We start from the raw sequence: 20,438 nt of genomic DNA, 5'->3' as shown, positions 1-20,438 counted from the left end.
AGGTGTGTCAGCTGGATTTCAAAAGGTTGAGAAAAAGCTCAGGTATATCTTTGCTGTCATTTGTTCACACAGCTCCTGATAACCATGGCTACTCTGTTACACCCCCATTTACCTCTGGTCCATTGATTTTCTGAGTCTTATCTCACATTTGAACATGCACTGTTTAGTAGGCTGTGCTGGAAGTCAGCCTCTGGAGAAAAACGAGTTCAGGAGCAAACATGGCCTGGGAATAACTGTCATGAAAGAGAAATGCTGACATCTGTTATTTCCCTTTTCAATAGAGGAGGAAAAATCTGAGCTGCGTGCTGTTCTTGAGGTGATGTCCCCTGTGCACACCCTTGAGTTTCTCAGGAGGCCTGGGTAGGCCCCAGTGCAGCTGGCCAGTGCAGAGCAGCCCCTGAGGGGACGGGGACACCAGCCCACCTGCAGGCTCCATCTCTGGTGGATGTCAAAGCGACTACCTGCCTCTTGTGTACTCTGCAGTGCACAAAATGCCTAAAGCATCGATGTGTGAAACATTACACGCAGTGTTGGGGTGAAAAGCCAGATGGCTGCAATTTGCTTAGATAGTGGTTGGTGTTTTGTGTTGTTTGATACAGTCAATCACCGTATGGAAGGAGAAAAAATAACTAACATTTATTAAATACTTACTATAATCTAAATATGAATTGTTGTTAGCATGAACGTAACTAGAATTTTATTGATTTATGATCTTTTCCTTAAAAGTCCATCCTGGAATCCCCCAAAGCTTAGGTATTTCTTTTAAAAAGGTGAATATAGTAGGAGAGAATACTTCTTGTAGCATATGATTCTGTGGGTCCTGAAAACTGCACACAGAAATGTACCCAGCACACAGTATCACACAGAAATGTCTACGACCTTGAAATCTCTGTGGTGTAGCCCTTTTGCAGTAATAGTACCCTGGTCCATAGGAAGTACTGATTTTTTGTAGTTATTTTTTGCCTTTTCCAAAATGCTCAAACATAGAATTATATAATAGAAATGGCTTGAATATATTTTTATTTTATTTATTTTAAAAATTAAAAAACTAACAAAACAACAATGAAGACAAAATCAAAACAACACAAAAACAACAAAAATGGTACATGACCTCAAAACAAAGTGATAGGAACTAACAAAGGTTGCTACATTACATACTGTTATTTTCAGCGAAGTTGCTCAGTCCACCAGACATAAGAATGTAAGATTAATCAAACAATCAAAGCCAGTAACAAGTAATAAAAAAAAAATTGGAAATGATGCAGAGCTTCACCATTCCAAATGGTAGGAGTTCAGCAATGGTTCCTATACTGCATATTGTTGTTTTCAGATCAGTTGTTCTGATTACCAGATTCAAGAGTGAAAAATTGGTCAAGATAAAAGAAAATTTTAAGCATTGACTGTTCCTTTCAATAAACCACAGACATCAGCAATACACCTATTCCAGCTATCCTGACATATATACATATAAATTTTGCTTTTCCTTTAAAAAACCCAATTAATAAAAACAAATACATAAACAAAATAGCATAGAGAACAATAAAAATGATACAGAATTTCAAAACATGGCGATAGGATATTAACAACAATTGTTATATTACTTAATGTTATCTTCAAAATGGTTGCACACATAACCAGATATAGGCATACAAGACTGATAAAACAAGTACACATGAACAGTTCCTTTCAATAAAACAACAGATATTAGTAGTACAATTATCCTAGCTATCCTGTGTATATCTACACATATGTTTTCCCTCTTTATTCTTTCTTTTTCTTCTCCCCTCCTTCATCCCAGTTGCTTCTTCCTATTTGAGCTGTTTCTTTTCCCTTTCACAATATCTATTGTACCTTTCAAATTTTATTTACTCTTTCAGGTTCTTATAGTAGGGAGGAAATATGATGTTTACACGTGTGAATCTGATTTATTTCACTAATGATTATGGTCTCTAGTTGCATCCGTTTACCTATGAAAGCCTCTAGTTTATCTTTCTTTATAGCTAATACTCTATTGTACAAAAATACCACATCTTTTTTATCCATTCCTCAGTTGATGGACATTTGGGTTGTTTCCAAGATTAGCTATTACAGATTCTGCTACTATAAACATGAGTGTACATATATCACTGTGGTATGATGTTTTCTGTTCTTCTTGAAAAATACTCCGGAGGGAAATAGCTGGGTTGAATGGGACCTCTAATCCTAGTTTACTGAGGAATCTCCAGACTGATTTCCACAGTGGTTGCACCACTCTGCACTCCCACCAACAGTGGAGAAGTGTTCCTTTTTCCCCACAGCCCCTTGAGCATTTGTTATGGGTCGACTTCTTGATAGCCATTTTTTCTGGGGTTAGATGGAATCTCAGTGTTGCTTTAACATGCATTTCTCAAATGACTAATGACGTTGAACATTTTTTCATGTATTTATTTGCCATTTGTATTTCTTCATGTGAGAGTGTATATTCATCTCAGATGCCCATTTTTGTATTGGGTCTTTGAATTTTGGGGACCTGATTTTTAAAAATTCTTTATATGTTCTAGACAGGAGTCCTTTATCTAAGGGACAGTTAATTTTTTTCCAAATTTGTGGGTTTTCTGTTCTCCCTGTTGGTGATTTCTTTCGACGTGCAATAAGATGAGATCCCAGCTGTTGATTCTTTGAAATGTTTCCCGTGCAGTTTGGTTTTTATTCATGAACCCTCTACCTATCCTTATGTCTTCAATAAGCTGTTTTTATTTTGAAAAATAAATTTAAAACTTTCATGTATTGTTACATGAATTGATTCCTTATTCCATGTTACTGCACAGTGAAGAGTTCCATTGTATAAATGTTTTTATCCATTTTCTTGTTAAAGGACACCTTGTAGGTTATTTCCAGTTTAGGACAGTTATGAATGCAGTTGCTATAAATATCAGTGTTCAGATTTTTGTGCAAAAGTAAATTTTTAGCTCACTTGCATAGGGACCTCGGTATGAAATTTTAGGATAATGGTTTGTGTACCTCTATCAGAAATGGTCAGCCAGTTTTCCACTGTGCCTATATCCATTTGCGTTCCTATTAGCACTGAGTGAAAATTCTTGCTCCACATCCTTCTCAAAACTTTGCATTCTGTCTTTTAAAGAGGTCATGCGTTCACTTTATTTAGAAATTGTGACTGGTCTTAAAATGTCACTGCATCTTAGCTGGCATCATAATATTTTTTGCAAATATTTCATTGCATGACATAACAGAATAACATCCCATGACATACAATGTCATAATATGGTGTACAATGTCAAATTATTGTATGATCTAATTACTCTAATATCTGTGAAGCTAAGGAAAAAGTAACTTGCATAATTTTAGTATCATTTTCACTTTTTCTCACCTTCTTTGGAGTAGGTTCCTCTCTTTTAAAGCAAATGATTCATAAGTGAATTAATATAGATAATTTTAAATATTGAGAATTAGATGTTTTAAAATCCTATAACAGCTTTATAACATTTATAATTTAACAAACTTCCAAAAAATTGGAAAAAGATATTATAGTAAACCCATCTGTCTTGTTTTGTGTAGGTACAAGGAAAATGTTGGTATTTTAAAATTGTGACGTTGTTTAGTAATGAAGTTATATTATTGTAAGTGTAACAAAACACTAAGAATACAATGGAAGTACTGAGGAAAAAGCGAGTTTATCTTTCAGCATGCACCCTTTTATACCTGAAGCCTCTGCTTTAAAACTCCTAGAATATGACAGAACATGCAAGTATGCTTTGTATTAGCTATCACTGTGTTGTGGTCATGTATCAGACCCGGGCCCCTATGAGAACATTAGTGTAAAAAAGGAAATAGCATTTTAGTTTTCTAAGAAAATAGCTAGGTGCCCATTGAAAGGGTGTTGCTTTAATAACTGTATCATTCTGCACCATTCTTTCATTCTTTTAGCCATTACCTTATGACTTCCTGTTACGTGTCTAGCATGGTTGTAAATCCTGAGATTTTGTGATGGACAAGCCCATCCACCTACTGGTTCTTGCCAGGATCTGGTCTGGGAAGTTGGGGGAGTATCAAGGAAATGAGGATGTAAATAAAGAGAAAAGATGATGGTGATATCTGAAAAATGAAAAGTGATGTGACAGAGATTGAGAGATCAGGAGATATATCGAAGTGGACATGTCACTTCAACTGAACCTTGAGAGATGATAGCCAGCCAGCCATGCCAAGGGTGGAAGACTCTTTCGGGCAGAAAGAACAGTAAATGCAAAAGCCCTGAAGCAAGACTGGGTTATCAAATTTTAGGAAAGAAGAAGAATTCTAGAAAAGAAGATGAATCAGAGTGGGTGACGAGGAACACAGGTGAGATGGGTTTATGAGTAATGGTATGGGGTGGCAGGGAGCTGAGAACCATTAGGCTGACGGCTGGGTAGGGTGCAGCTCGTCCAGCTGACAGAGGAACAAGCTGGGTAAGGAGATTTTCTGGCAGTGCAGAGCTGTACCTGGAGAGAGCAGGGTAACTCACAGCTAGACTCAAAGATGTCAAGGCAGCCCTGAAACTTTTGGGTCTTATGTTGGACGAGGGAAAAACCAAATACCCTTTGGCTGCACGAGTTTTGCTGCTGGTGAAATGATCCCATCCAACGAGAGATGTCATTTTGTGCATGTAAGTCTGGACCTGTGAGAGGTCAGAATTGGAGGTGAAGACTGAGGGGTGAGAGTATTAGAATACATGGGAGAGTATGTGGGAAAAGAGAAAAGGGTTGAGCTTTAACATGCATTGCAATGTTGAGAGTCAAAGCAGAGGAGAACAAGTACTGGGAGATCAGGAACAGGAGCTGGCCAGATGGAAAGAAAAGTGGAAATGATCCAGAAGGAAGTGATTATCTGTGACATGTGCTGTCGAGCTGTCATGGAAGATAAGTAGTCAGTGGATTCCCAACATTGGAGCCTTGACAAGGGCCCCTCTTTGGGGTAGTGGGAACTGGTCATTCTTTGTATGCCTTCAGTGAGCTTTTGGTGAAGCTGTTGGTATCTGCTGGCATCTAGCGTCTGCTTGTTCTATGCGAATCACACTCTGCAAAAAATCTCCTATGGAATCTGAGACAAACAGGAGCAGTCAATAGGCATGGATTCTTCTTCTCTAGAAAGCTGGCTTATCTCTTGTTCAGCAGCTAGTGTAAGAACATGTATTTCCTGTAACAGAGCAATTGTCTGTGGACTGAGAAGTGACAGTACAGGGGTAGCAAGGCCTCCCTAACTCTCAGGACCTGCTCCTCAGGGCTGTGCCAGAGACTTGGTGATCTTCCAGTTCCACTATCAAGGCCAGCCCCTGCCTCAGTATGCAGGCTTTTCTCTCTGAGAAATCTCTCCTTTTCTTCCACATAATCCAAGCATCAGGATCACCTTAGGTTTCTTCTGAAAAGTCTCTTTCTCAGGAAAGCATACCTGGTCTCATGAACTCACTGTGCTTTGTGCTGTGAACTCTCATTCTGGATTTCCAGGCACAGCTCTTCAATGAATCCCCGTGCATTCCCATGTCATTATTGTGAGTCTCCTCTCCTCCAACCCCTAAAAGCTCTTAGAAGTTGCTCTTCATGTTTTGTTCTATACAATATTTCCAGTTCTTGCCACAAGTCCTAGTTCCAAGTGAGTGAATAATAAATATTTTTATTACAAAAATAAAATAGTAATAATACCTGAGGGTTTCCTTGTTTTCTGAGGGGGTGGGAGATGGTTCACTGATTCCATTTTTCCTGTCTTCCCCCCTTCCTGTTTCTCTTCCTCCTTGTAATGACTGAAAACATTTACTTTGAAATGTTTACTATTATTTGTTTTTAGTTATTGTTTTGTTTTTTCTTAGAAGTAGAAATGGAAAAGATTCATTCAAAAAGATTAGGATAAAAGCTATTTTATTTTTACAAATTTACCTTGTAACTGAAATAAGCTTATTGGAATTATTTTATTCAGAAATATTGCTGGACTTAATTCCTGTGCTTGACTGATGGAGACCACAATGAAGCAGCCCTGAGCAGGACTTAAATTAATCAATTGGCTTTTTATGTTTACCAGTGAATCTGTCCAAAGCCTAAGCCACTTGTAGGGAAGTGAGTGACAGTCTCATAGTAAGTGAACCTCTGTGAGTCACTAATCCCTGATTAGTGACTAAAGCCTATAATCTGATGAAGCTGGAAAGCCTCAAAGGAGAAGACAAGATCACAGCCAAGGACATCTGGATCCAATCTCAACTAGATAAAGAGTATGGCCTCAGGTATCTCACTCCTGGGTGGATTAACTTAATCCTTATTAAGGATTAATTAATACCTTACTTGGAGAAGTCCTTGAGTGATTCCACCCTTCTTGAATACTCCCCCTTCCTTCTTCTGATAACCAAATAAATATGGGCCACCCAGAGAAGTTCTCAGTCTTAGACCTAAGAGAATCTCAGATTCTGTGAGAGGGCTTTGATCCTTCTGGAGCCCTGAAATCATTACATTTGCCTTTTTAAATTTAGCCTTCACCATATACTTGTTCAGGAGATTGTAGACCTGATCAGCCCTCTATCAGGAATAGTACTGATATAACTGTATATTGGATATAACTGAGGGAAATTATTAAGCTGATAGTTGACTTTGCTGTTTCCAAAATTCTCCAAACTTTGAACTGTAATCTTTTGCAAAAGAAGGGGATGGCTGTTATGGCTTGTACCTAATGTCCCTCTAAAACTTCATGTTCTCATAGGTGAGGTTTTTCAGAAGTGGCTGGATCTAGGATGTGTGATGCTGAATTAAGGCTGTGCAATAATTAAATGGGTTTAGCATTGTTCTGAGTGTGGATAATGAAGCCCCACCCTGGGTGTGGGTGGAACCAATCAGTAGGTTTAGTGGATGGGATATAAAGGGAGACAGGGAAGGCAGGCTTGCTGCTGCTACAGCTAATTGCTGCCTCCTGCCTTCACTTCCATGGGATATTTCTCTACAAACTGTGAGCTGAAATAAAACTTTCCTCCTTTAACTTGTGGGTGTCAGGTTTTATCTCAGCAATGAGAAAAGTAACTAAGATAGGACCAAGAGATGTAGGGCAGTGGGATAGGGAAAAAGGGAGTGCAAAAAGATTTAAGATATGTTATATATACATACTAACTCTCCACAAGAAATGTGAACATGACTGCAAACATGTACTAATAAAAAACTACATAAAACAGTACTTCTAAGAAGGACTATTCTAATTCATATATAATTCTATAGAAAAATTCTGTTGTCTATCTTATTGTTGTTTTTGCATTGCATATATTTTTAGAATATTTATGGATAGCAAACATAGGGACGTTTTGTTAGTAGAACAATGTCTCAGGTTTACTTTTTGTTATTCCATGGTCTTGAGTAACACTAATCCACTCATGAGCACTAGCAAAGGCCCAGAGGCAGAGAATTTTGACAGGAGCTCATTCCCTTCACTGCGTACACAATCCTCACTCCAACTTTTACCTCTTCTCTCAACCTGATATTCTATTTCTAATCTCTATGTCTTGTTCCCCTGTATCTCAAGCAATGAATTTCCCCACACTCACACCTACTCTCATCTTTTCCCTCATTTCATGCTGACCTTGAGAGGTAAGTCTCAGGTAAGGCAAGGTACAAACAAAATGCACAGTAAAGCATCAGTAGAAAGAAGCAAGGGGACAGATCTCTTGGAAGGGTGCAGGAGGCTGAGTGCTAGGAGAGAAGGGAAGCAGTGGCGATGTGAGTAGAATTAAGATATGCCAGGTCCAGGACCCTGATAACCTTAGTGAATGTAAACAATATATGTCACCAACATGAGCTAGGATTAAAAGTATCAACAAGGGGGCTGGGGATTTAGCTCAGTGGCACAGAGCCTGCCTGGCAAGTGCAAGGTTGTGAGTTTGACTCCTGGTACTGGAAAAAAACAAAACAAAACAAAACAAAAAAAATCAGTAGGGATGAAAATGAGGAAAAGGGATTTAGGGGAGGAGGGAGAGAAGAGGGAAGAAGATTTTTTAAAAAAGAAACTCACCATATACATGTACCTTTCCCCAAGATGAATGTAAACTTCTTGTACTAAAAACATGCATTAATAAAATAAATATATAAGTAAACGAAGAGGTAAGTCTCAGACACGGAATGAGTGCATCTATTCACCAATTCTAAGGTAATAAAATCAAGCAGCTTCTTTCATCAAAATCTTCCTGAAGTGGAAGCGATTGCATTAATGTCACTGTCAGAATCTCAAGTACCCAATAGCTCCAGCTCATATAAAATGTGAAAAAAACCAGTCTTTTGATTGCAAATACTGATTCAGGAGACACACTGCACTCTGAATTAGATCTGAAACATTACAGACAGAAAAGGCCTTCATGTTTGTCACCAGGTTCATGTGAGTTTATGAGCTTCTGCATGTGGTGAGAAGAATATGAAGATCTGCAAGGAATGTGAGTTTGGGGGCATTTCTGTGCATGAATCTAAGTTGCTAACACACAAGGTAACTGGCTGTGTCTAGTGGAGGAGATCCATTATTTGGCCTTGTGAAAACTGAAGATAATTTGAGAGTTGCCTAGCAGTGTGGCATTAGCTTTCTTTACCTATAACTATGAAAGAAATTTAGCAGTTAGTAGAAAAAATGGACCATTTAGGCCTCCTTGGTCCTGCACACTCTTTCCCTATGCATGGTGTTTTCTTCTCTTCAGAGTTCCTGCTGGTCCGGCTGGATTCAGCTCAAACATCATTTATTCTGAGAAAGTTATTTTCTGTTATTTCTTCTTTCCACCATATTCTTTCAGGTAAACAGAGGTGATCTCCCTAGGGTGTCCCAATAGCACTTAGATCTAAATTCTTAATAATTTATTGCATTACAGTGAAATTCCTTGCTCACTGTTCTAAGCGAGGCTCAGTTTACCTTTGAGTGATTCAATAAGAGGTTAAAGAAGCAGAGGTACTATGTTAATTAGCAACAATAGAGAAAGCTGATAAAATAAAACAGTTCTATAGTAACCCTTGCTTTCTTCACACATTCAGCAGATCTCTGATAATTGTCTTTTCATATAAGAAGACAATATGTTTGTTAACTAACATTTTTTATGGTGTCCTGTGAACTTTGGTAATATTATTTAATAGTCCTGATTTGAAATTGACCCTGGGACACTCTAAAGCTTAGGAACAGAACCAAGACTGTGGCTAATTCATCAGGAAAACCTAGGCCTCCTGATCCATCTTAGCACAAGAGTAGTCTCTTAGAAAATACTACATGCTGTGAAATGTTGGGAGGTAGTAGCAGCTTCAAAACTACTACTTGAAATGCAAAATATCCACACTTTAAATCACCAAAATATGGCAGGATTTTTCCTTCTATCATTATCAGACTCAAATACAGACAAATGTAGCATTTGCTTTAATTTCATGTGGCTATATCTTGCAAACTCATAGTCAGAGCTGTGGTGGGCTCTGGAAACAGCTACCTGCGTTTAAAGCTTAATCTCATGAGCCTCGAATTGTAATTTGGGCAAGAAGTTTAAAATCTGTGTTTCAAGTTCTTTGTTTATAAGATGAATATATTCAATAAAATAAAACCATGCATCACCTTCAAAGTATAGACTAAGTGCTCTACACTGGTAATAAGGAATATGAGACTGCTGAAAGATGGTAATTCATTATCCTTCCTGAAATAAATATTTTGACTTTTAAGAAATCTTACTAAATTGGACAATGTTTTTTTTTCCTGTCTTCTTACATGTATTTTTTGTTGAATAGAGACAATGTTAGAATAATAAATTGAGAAATCTATGGGGCTACATGGAAGATAGTTCATTATGTCCCTGGTATAATATTAAGGACGCTGCACATTCACATGCTCTTAGAAGGACAAGGATAACTGAAAAATCACCAGGATCTCAGCCCCACTCTTCATGTAAAATTTCCTGTGATCACTGAAGAGTATTAGCAGAGCTCTTATGCAGCACTTAGTTATTTTTAGTTGCTCTTCCCTTTATCCATAAAGTGTTGTCCTTAATAGTCACCATCTGCTTTTTCATGGTCATATCCAGTAGGGGGACTGCATTTTATACTGGCCCATGATTTCCATGGATGCTGACAAGCATGAAAGAGAAATGACTGATTCATGTTTGCAGAAGTCCTTTGATTTCTGAAAGAAATCAGGAGGTGAAATCTAAGAGAGGTCAAACCACAGAGTGGAAGTAAGTGTCTCTTTGAGCATGACAGGGGATAGGCTTTTTTAGCTGGAGGAAGACAGCTAGCACATGCACTTGTCATAAACAGGGCCCAAAGAACTTTCCAAAACAGTAGCTTGATTTTCTTTTGCCTTGAATTTGGAGTTTAAAGCCTAAGAGAAAATTTCTCATAATCCAAGGGCAAAAAAGGACGTTTCCTATGAAATCTTTCTTATGTGCCTGCTTACAAAACTGGGACACAAAGTTTTCAAAAATTTTTAAATGTTTTATATTGAGTTTTATTCTTCAGTGTTTATGTAGGATGTGTTAAAATACTGTTGCTCATCTAACCTAACAGAGCATAATTCAGTATGTGAGGAATATGACTGAAGGGAGGATTATGAACATTACAGCTAGTATATTCAAAAACTTTTTGTATAATTGGTGAAAAATGAGTATCATAATCGAATAGTCACTTTGTATGCTTACATTCACATACAGAAGATTCTCACTTGTTTTATGTTTTAATATCCATGAAGGGAGACTATACCCTTTGCATCCACACACATCTTTGTGATATGTGTGTTTCAGATATTGCTCACTACCAGGAGAAGTAGACACAGTATCTTTCCTCTGGATTTTCATCATTGCTATGGACCAGAGTCTGCTGCATGCTTCTCATTTGTCCCTTTTCTGGATTTGAGATTGTAATTTTGACTTTTCTGTCCTTTGTCCACCATTGTGTATCAATGTGGGGTGGGTCACTGGCTCACCATGTTGAATCATAGATTGTGGAGCCTCAGGTGGCCCCAGCCAAGGCATATGGAGAGATCTTCACACTAGCTGGATTAAATAACTGGAGCTTGTCTGGGGATTTCAACAAGGAAGTATGTTGAGGTGTGCTATGGGTCAGGTGCAAATGATGCCCAGTGGTATGTGGTGACCAGGGCCTAATCCATAACAGGAGGCTAGATTTCCACCAAATGACTGTGCTGCCTTCCTTTAGTGCACACTTGGCGCTGAGAAGTATCTACCTAACAGGGTCGCTATTTCTCTGGATCCTTGCATTTAGGTGGTACCATGGGTCTAGTTCTTGTCAGTGCTGTGCAGTCAGGAACCAAGCGTACCTTCAACAGTTCTTTCTCCTCTCATACCTTAATTCAAGAAAACACATTGCTCATGAAAGGTGGTGTTGAAGATGTAAAGCCACAAAGCAGGGAGGTCAGTTTGTTGACAAAAAGCTTAGAGAATAACCATGTACTCCCAAAGCAGAAATCCTGGTTCTTCAATTTTATGTGAAAAAAATGACTATTTAAGCTGTTATACATTTTTGGCATCATACATTTAATTGACTGTATGTTAGTACATTTCTGATATTTAATAGTCAAATTCTTAAAAGAAATAAATGAACTTCATCTATTTTTTATTTTAAAAATAAAAGGAGGAAAACATTAACAGACAACCTTTTACAAAATAGCAAAAGAACAGTACAGACAATACAGAGTTACAAAGTGGTAGAAAATTAACAATGCTTGTTGATATCTTCAACAATGATATCTTTAACAATGCATATTGACATCTTCAAAGTTGTTTCTCATGAAAATAGATAGAGACATGTGATATTGATCAATCAAGGACTCACTGACAATTTCTCTCAGCAAAGAAATAGAAGACAGTAGAACAACTATGTTAACAATCCTGTATATACATACATACAAAATTTCTCCTTCTTTTCCTTCTCTTTTCCCACATCCCAGTTGCCCTTTACCCTTGAGTGTTTTCCTATCATTTCACAATGTCTATCATACCTCCTAGTTTAAATTAACTCTTTCAGGTTTTGCACTAGTGATACAATGTGGTGCTTGCACATGCAGGTCTGATTTATTTCACTTATGAGTATGGTCTCTACTTGTGACCATTTTCCTATAAAGGCCTCGAGTTTATCTTTCTTTATAGCTGAGTAATATTCCATTCTATAAAAGTACCACGATTTTCTTATCCAATCATCGGTGGATGGGCATTTAGGCTGCTTCCACAATTTAGCAATTACAAATTGTGGTGCTATGAACGTAAGTGCACATATATCGCTGTGATATGATGTTTTTAGATCTTCTGGGGAAATACCCAGAAGGGGAATAGCTGGGTTGAATGGGACCTCTAGACCTAGTTTTCAGAGGACTCTCCAAACTGATTTCCACAGTGGTTTCACCAGTCTGCATTCCCACCAGCAGTAGAGAAGAGTTCCTATTTCTCCACAGCCTCAGCAGCATTTGTTATTGGTTGATTTCTTAATGCTAGCCATTCTTACTGGGGTAAGGTGGAATCTCATTGTTTTAATTTGCATTTCTCAAATGACTAATAATGTTGAACATTTTCTCATGCATTTATTTGCCATTTGTATTTCCTTATCTGAGAAGTGTGTATTCATCTCAGCTGCCCATTTTTGGATTGGTTCTTTGAATTTGTGGGGGCTGATTTTTTTAATTCTTTATATGTTCTGGATAGAAGCCTTTTGTCTGAGGGGCAGTCAGCTAAAATTTTTTCCAAGTTTGTGGGTTTTCTTTTTACTCTGCTAGTGATTTCTTTAAATGTTCAGAAACTTTTCAGTAGGATGAGATCCCAGTCGTTGATTCTTTTAAGTATGAACTTTTATTTTTGATGACTTTGAATTGGCTACACGACAGGACTATTCTTAGTTTTGTCTTTATTTACATTTTTAAAATCAACATTTACATTTTAATTATAAATATTTCTCTATTGACTAATGGTACTAAATATTTTTATGCTTGTTGACCATTTGTATTTTTTCTTTTGAGCAGGGTCCAGTCAGATCATTTAGTCATTTTTAAAATTAGTGTACATTTTTAACACAGACTAAGTAGTTATGTTTATTTGGGGGGATTGATGCATGCATTTAACATCTTGATCATTTTCAATCCTTTTAACTCCTTTTCCCTTTCCCCTTCCCCACTGCTTTCTCCGTCTCTGAGTCTGTGTTCTAGTTTCTTATCTCTTATTTCCTCATTTATTTATTTATTTGTATTTTAGTTCTCCCATATAAGACAAAACATCCAATATTTAACTTTCTGAGTGTTGCTTATTTCACTTAGCATGATAATCTCAAATTCCATCAATTTTCCCACAAATGACACAATGCTATTCTTCTTTATGGCCAAGTAATATTCCATTGCGCCAGTATACCACATTTTCTTTATCACTTCATCTACTGATGGGCATTTAGACTGCTTCCAGAGCTTAGAAATTATTCTTGTGCTGCTAGAAACATGGATGTGCATGTGTCACTACAGTATGACATATTTAGTTCTTTCAGGAATATAACCAGGGGGCATACAGCTGGGTCATGTTGGCGGGAATGTAAGCTTGTGCAATCACTGTAGAAATCAGTGTGGAGATTCCACAAATATAAATTCCCTTTGTTCAATTTTAAATGAGTTTAATTGGATTAACTTTTTGGCACTTTTTTACTTCCTTATATGAACCCTATGCAAGATGAGCAGTTGGCAGATATTTTCTACCACTCTGAAGATTGTCTTTTTGGTCTGTGGATTGTTTCCTCTGCTGCAGGAGCTTGTGTTTGATGTGATCCAATTTGTCAGTTTGTTATTTTATTCCCCATGCTTTGGAGTTCTACCAAGAAAATCATTGTCTGCACCAGTGTCTTCAAATGTTTCCCTGGTTTTTTTCCCTTGTAGTTTCAGTTCTTACATTTAAGTTTTAAATTCATTTTGAGTTGATTTTTTTTTTTTTGTATGGGGCACCAGCAGGAAACCTATGGCATGAGTGCCACTGCAGGCTGCTTGCTATAACTGAAAGCTCTACAAAGTCACCATCCCTGCTATATGGTGAGAGATATGAGTCAAGTTTCAGTTTTATGCATGTGAGTATCCAGTTTTCCAGACAGCTTTGTTGCAGAGGCTGTTCTTTCTCCAAAGTACACATTTCAAGGTTTTGTGAGAGTCAGCTACATATGCATAGGTTTATTTCTAGGGTCTCTGTTCCCTTGGTCAATGAGTCTGGTTTTATGATGGTGCCATGCTGTTTTGGCTACTATGGCTGGATAATGTTTGAGATCAGTTATTGTGATGTCTCTAACTTAGCTGTTTTTGCTCTAGATTTGCCTTTTGGGGATCTTTTGTGCTTACATATGAATTTTAGGGTAGTTTTTGCTAGTACTATGATGAATGTTATTGGAATTTTGATGAAGGTTGCATTGAATCTGTACATCTCTTGGAGAGTATGGACACTTTGATATTAATCCTTCTAATACATTAACATTAAAAGGTCTTTCCAATTTTAGAGGGTATTCTTCAGTTTTTAAAAAAATCAGTGTTTTGTGATTTCCATTACAGAAGTCTTTCCCTTCCTTGGTTACATGGTTTTAAGCATTTTTTTGTAGTTATAGTGAATAGGGCTGCTTTCATGATTTCTCCTTCCACAAATGAATCACTGGTGTATAGAGAACCTACTGATTTCTGCATGTTGATTCTGACTGAATTCATCTATCAGTTCTAATAGTCTTTCCATGCAGTCTTTAGTTTTTTCTATGTATAGAATCACATTATCTGTAACTGAGTAGTTTGACTTCTCTTCTTATTTTATGCTTCTTACTTCTTTCTCTTGCCTCATTGCTTTGTTTACAATGTCTAGTACCACACTGAATAAAAGTGGTGACATTGGCCACTTTGTCTTATTCTTGATCATGGAGGAAATACTTTCAGCTTTTCCTCATTCAGCATGCTGTTGGCTTCGGCTTTGTCAGATACAGCCTTTTTTATACTGAGGCACAATCTTTTTATATCAACTGTCTTTAGGGCTTTTACTATGAAGGGATATTGAATCTTATCAAATACTTTTTCTGCATTTATGGAGGTGATCTTATGATGTTTAGACCTCCATTGTGTCACTAAGAAGTGTGTTTACTGATCCACATATGTAAAAACATTCTTGTATCCTTGGGATGAAACCACTTCAATCTGGTCATTTATCTTTTGACATGCTGTTATATTTGATTTGCTAGTATTTTGTGAAGTAATTGTGCACCTACATTTATCACAGTCCTTGGTCCATAGTATTTTGTTGTTATTGTTGTATCTGTGTCTAGTTTTGGTAACATAGTAATGTGGATCTCATAGAATGAGTTTGGAGTGATTCTCTCCTTTCCAAATCTTTGGAAAAGCTTAAGAAGGATTGGTGTTTGCTCTTTTAAAATTTGGTAAAATTCATCAAGGAAGTTATCAGAGCCCTGAACTTTTCATTTTGGTAGACTTCTTGCTACTGATTCAATATGATGTTTGTTTATTACTCTATTCAGCCCTTTTTTATGTCCTCAAGGACAATTGTGGCAGGCCATATGTGTTCAGAAATTTGTCTATCTCTTCTAAATTTTCCAATTTGTTAACAAACAGTTTCTCATAATAATGCTTAATGTTCTTTTGTATGTCTGTGCTATTGGTTGTACTATAAAACTTTGATTTTATTTTTTGGGATATTTTCTCACTTTTTCATGATTAGTCTCACTTAATGTTTTTTCCACACTCTTACCTTTCAAAGAACAAACTTTCATTGATATTGGAAATTTTTTATCTATTCCTCAGTGGATGGGCATCTGGGTTGTTTCCAAGATTTAGCTATAACAAATTGTGCTGCTATAAACCTGGGTGCACCTATGTAGCTATGGTATGATGTCTTTAATTCTTCTGGGAAAATACCCAGAAGGGGAATAGCTGGGTTAAATGGGACTTCTATTCCTAATTTTGTGAGGAATCTACAAATTGATTTTCACAGCGGTTTCACCAATCTACACTCCTACCAGCAGTGGAGAAGGGTTCCATTCTTCCCACAGCCTCTCCAGCATTTGTTATTCATTGATTTCTTGATGATAGCCATTCTTTCCCGGATGAGATGAAACCTCAGTCTTGTTTTGATTTGCATTTCTCAAATGACTAATGACGTTGAACATTTTTTCATGTATTTATTCACCACTAGTATCTCTTCATTAGAGAAGTGTGTATTCATCTCAGATGCCCATTTTTGGATTGGGTCTTTGAATTTGGGAGGCCTGATTTTTTTAATTCTTCCTATGTCCTGGATGGAATTCCTTTGTCTGAGAGACAGTTGACTAAAATTTTTTCTCAATTCATGGGTTTTCTTTTTTACTTTATTGGTGATTCCTTTAGATGTGCAAAAACTTTTCAGTAAGATGAGATCCCACTTGTTGATTCTTTGAAGTATTTCCCGTGCAGTTTGGTTTTTGTTCATGAACTCTCTGCCTACCCCAATGTCGTCAAGATTTTTACCTACTTTCTCTTCCAATAAATTTAGTGTTTCTGTTTAAATATTTACATCTTTTTTATATCTTCTTCTTTCAGCTTTGGTAATTCATATGTATCTAGAAATCTGTCCATTTCCTGTGTGTTTTCCATCCTATGACAGTAGAGATTTTCAAAGTAAGTCTTGATGATCTTCTGAATTTCTTCAGGATCTATAGTGATTTCACCCCTTTTATTCCTTATTGCATGTATTTCAGTTTTGTCTTTCCTTTTTTTGATAAGGTTGACTAGGGGTTTATCTATTTTATTTATTCTTTCAAAGAACCAATTCTTCAATTCATTAATTTTTGTATTTTTTTTAGTCTCCATTGCATTAATTTCTGGTCTGAGCTTTATAATTTCCTGCCTTCTTTGGGCTCTGGGTTTGACTTGGTCTTCTTTTTCTAGGAACCTGAGGTGCTGTATAAGATTATTTACTTGTGCTTGTTCTGTTTTCCTGAGGTGAGAGTTCACTGCTATAAATTTCCCTGAGGACTGCTTTCATGGCATCCCACAGGTTCCTGCACATTGTACCTCCATTTTTGTTTGATTCTAAATAGTGTTTAATCTCTATTTTGATTTCATCTGTGACCCATTGGTTGTTCAGGAGGATATTATTTAATTTCCAACTGTTTATGGAGTTTCTGTGTTTTCTTTGGTCATTAACTTCCAATTTCCTTGCACTATGGTCTGATAGTATACATGAGATAATTTCAATTCATTTATGTTTACCTAAAACATATTCTATGTACTAGTATATGGTCTATTTTAGAGAATGTCTTATGTGCAGTTGAGAAGAATGTGTATTCTGATGCTGTTTGGTGAAACACTCTGCAGAGGTCTACTAAGTCCATATGTTCACACGTTTGGTTAAGTTCTGTTATTTCTTTCCCAATTTTTTGTCTAGTTGATCTATCTCTTTGTGACAATGGTGTGTTAAGGTCCCCTGTTATGATTGTGTTGCTACTTATTTCATTTTTCATGTCAATTAAAATTTGTGTTATATAGGTGGGTGCTCCTATATTTGGTGCATAGATGTTTACAATTGTTATCTCTTCCTCTTGAAGCTTCCCCTTCACAAGTATCTAATGATCTTCTTTATCTCTTTTGATTGTTCTTGGTTTGAAGTTCACATTGCCTGCAAACAGACTAGCTACACCCGCTTTTTTCTGGGTTCCTGTCACATGGAGTATTGTTTTACATCCTTTAATTTTCAGTCTATGAATATCTATTTGAGTTAAATGTATTTCTTGTATACAGTCTATAGTTGGATTTTGTTTCCTAATTCACTCTGCTAGTCTGCTTCTTTTGGTTGCTGCATTGAGACCATTTACATTGATAGTTATAACTGATATGTACTGGTTAATCGTTGTCATGCTATTTTGCTGCTGTTAGATCCTTCTTTTTCAGTCTGTTTAATTGCTTGCTCTGCTTGTTGGTTCCTCTCTGTTGTTGTCCTTGAAGTTGTGGTCTGCTTTATCTCTTTCTAGAATATCTTTTAGTACTCTTTGTAGGATTGGCTTGGTGCTTATGAATTTCATCAGCTGTTCTTTATCATGAAAGTATTTTATTTCTCCTTTAAATTTGAAAGATAGCTTTGCAGGGTAAATCAATCTGGGTGTGAATTTTTTTTTTCAGTACCTGAAATACTTCACTTCAAGCTCTTCTTGCCTTGATGGTTTGTGTTGAGAAGTCTGCTGTGATTCTGATAGGCTTACCTTTATAGATGATCATTTCTTTTCTCTAACAGCTTTTAATATTCTGAGCTTTTGTTGAATTTCTGGGATCTTGATGACTATATGTCTGGGTGTAGATTTATTTTGGTTATGATGAACTGGAGTCCTATATGCTTCACTTAACTGGATGTCCAATTCTTTTTCCATGCCTGGGAAATTTTCTGCTATTATTTCTGCAAATAGTCTTTTTATGTCATTTGTGTTGATATCTGCTGTTTCATTAAGACCTATTACCCTGACATTGTTTTTCTTTGCCTCTCTTGCAGTTGTTGAATTGTTATTTCCTGATTCCTTGTTGTTTTTAAGAGATCCCTACTTTCATGTTCATTAGTGGCAGTGCTGTCTTCAATGTCTGAAAGTGTATCTTCCACTTTGTTCAGGCAGTTTTGGAAGATTTCAATGTAATTTTTAATTTTCTGGATATCTGTTTGCATCTGTTTCATACCTTCTAGTTCTTTTTTATATTGTTCCCTGAATGTTTCCATGAGTAGTTTATGCTCTTCTATTTTCTTGTCTATGTCATCTTTGAATATGTTGAATATTTCTTTCATTATTGTTGTCATTTCTTTTCTCACCTGAGACATTATTTCTGATCTGATATTTTCTATGGCCTGATTGAGTTTTTTCTATAGTTCAGTTGCTATCATTTCAAAAATTTCAGATGTATGACTTCCAGGCTCTTCTGTGTTGATGTTTCCTGGACTTGTTTTGGGTGGTGTGGAGGCCTGTGATTTCATTTTTCTTCTTCATTTTTTCTTTTTTGAAGATCCAGAGGCTTCCTGGAGTGCAGCCTCACTCTCCCAATTGTGTGTGAGTGGCACAGAGAGAGTCTGCAGATCCACAGTGCTCAGTGCAGCTCCTGTGCTCGTGAGTGTTGGCAAGGTGGGGTCCCAGGTGCTCCTGATCTTTCTTGCATTCATTTGGCTCCCAGGCGTGTGTGGGAAGGGTGGGGGAAGCTTGCAGAGTTCCTGAGACTTTTTGAGCTTCAGCCCAGCCTCCACAAGAGTGGCGGGGGGTGCAAGTCTTGTTCACCGAAGCTTCAGATATTGCCCAGGACAAAGCCTGTTTCCCACAGTGGAAAGGGAGGGTGAGGGTGGACTCCCTGAGGCTGCTGACTCTGTCTAGGTTTCAGCTGAACTCCCAGTGAAAGGTTGCAAGTTGTTCTGGCAGTGACCACCAAGGCCCCAGAAGTTGTCCAGTGCTCCACGTGCCTCACACACTAGTGGGGGAGGCACCACAGTGGCTCACTGGGGTTCCTAAAGGTGTCTGGCGTTCAGCCCAGCCCTCCCAGACACACTATGGGTGTGGTCAGTAGCCCCCATGTCTCACCGGGCTTCCTGAAGATGTCCAGGATTCAGCCCTACTGCTGTCTGGGTTTCTGCCTGATCCCAAGCTCTGTATAGGGCCGGCAGAAGCTCACCTGAGTTCCGGAACCAGTCCGAGGTCCAACTCAGCTCTGACAGGGGAATGGGGGAGGAGAGGAGGGGCGGGGAGTGGACCCTAGGCCGCTAAAGCTGTCAGAATTTCTGCCTGGTCACAAGCTCATGTGTGGGGCTGGTGGCATCTCACCTGAGTTCCCAAAGCCTGCAGAGGTGCAGCTCAGCTCTTACAGGGGAAGCGGGGAGGAGCGGAGGGGGAGTATGATTTCAATTCTTTTGGAATCTTAAGACTTGCTTTTTGGTTCTATATATGGTCTATTCTAGAGAAAATTCCATGTGCTAATAAAAGGGATTTGATATTTGCAGCTGTTGGATGAAATATCTTGTAAATGTTTAAGTCCATTTGATCTGTACTGCGATTTAACTCAGATGCTTTGTTGATATTTTGCCTGGATGATCTGTGAATTGAAAGTGGGGTGTTGAAGCCCCTTATTGTTATTGTATTGAGGCTTATCCTCTTCTTTAAGTCTAATAGTGAATAGTGTTTTTATAAAATTGGATACTCCAAGATTAGGTGAATATAGATTTATAATCATTATGTGCTTTTATTTAATCAGTCACAGGTCATATAGTAATATTTTTTGTCTTTTCACATAATTTTCTTTTTTTTTTTTTTTTTTTTGGTACTAGGAATCGAATTCAGGACCATGCGCTTGCCAGGCAGGTGCTTATGCTGCTGAGTTACATCCTTAGCCCTTATTTTTGCTCTTTTGAGACAAGGTCTCACTCTGTAATTCAGGATGGCTTCAAACTCTACTGGCAGTCCTCCTGCATCACAGGC

This window comes from Chinchilla lanigera, unplaced genomic scaffold, assembly GCF_000276665.1.
Source record: "Chinchilla lanigera isolate Chin_1 unplaced genomic scaffold, ChiLan1.0 scaffold00095, whole genome shotgun sequence".
Lineage (NCBI taxonomy): Eukaryota > Metazoa > Chordata > Mammalia > Rodentia > Chinchillidae > Chinchilla > Chinchilla lanigera.
The sequence above is the reverse complement of the archived record's forward strand: the minus strand, read 5'-3'. Positions refer to the sequence as shown.